Source organism: Heptranchias perlo, chromosome 35, assembly GCF_035084215.1.
Source record: "Heptranchias perlo isolate sHepPer1 chromosome 35, sHepPer1.hap1, whole genome shotgun sequence".
Classification (NCBI taxonomy): domain Eukaryota; kingdom Metazoa; phylum Chordata; class Chondrichthyes; order Hexanchiformes; family Hexanchidae; genus Heptranchias; species Heptranchias perlo.
The window spans coordinates 11,955,958-11,956,392 of NC_090359.1; the positions used below are offsets into that span (position 1 = coordinate 11,955,958).

General features: G+C 45.7%; 1 non-coding gene across 1 annotated transcript; it reads left to right on the forward strand.

The window, feature by feature from the left end:
• On the forward strand, nt 1-72 carry trnah-gug (transfer RNA histidin (anticodon GUG)). Its single transcript has one exon. It is a non-coding gene; the product is annotated as a tRNA-His (tRNA).
• The last annotated feature ends 363 nt before the right edge of the window (nt 73-435 follow it).

Consider the following 435-nt stretch of genomic DNA (forward strand, 5'->3'; position numbering starts at 1 on the left):
GCCGTGATCGTATAGTGGTTAGTACTCTGCGTTGTGGCTGCAGCAACCTCGGTTCGAATCCGAGTCACGGCATAGTGTCCGCTGCTTCTTTTGTTCTCTCCCACGCTTGCGAATATAATGCAACAATATATCAATATTTAATACATGAGAAAAACATTTTTTGTTGGTGGCGAAAACCTATTTATTCCATCAAATCCCAGCACTCTCACATGCCTGTACTTGATGTTCCACAGTTCAAACCCGCCTCTTCTCCCAGCTTTTTCTTCCTTCCACAGTCAATAGGCCGCCTTTCCTTTCCTCCTCCCATTTCATGGACACTTTCCTGCGGCATTGCCGACTCTAACATTCACTTTCACGATCTCACGCCTTTAAGTTTGTTCTGCTCCGACCGCTGTTTCTATTGGGCACATGTCCCATTCGCACCAATGTTCATTT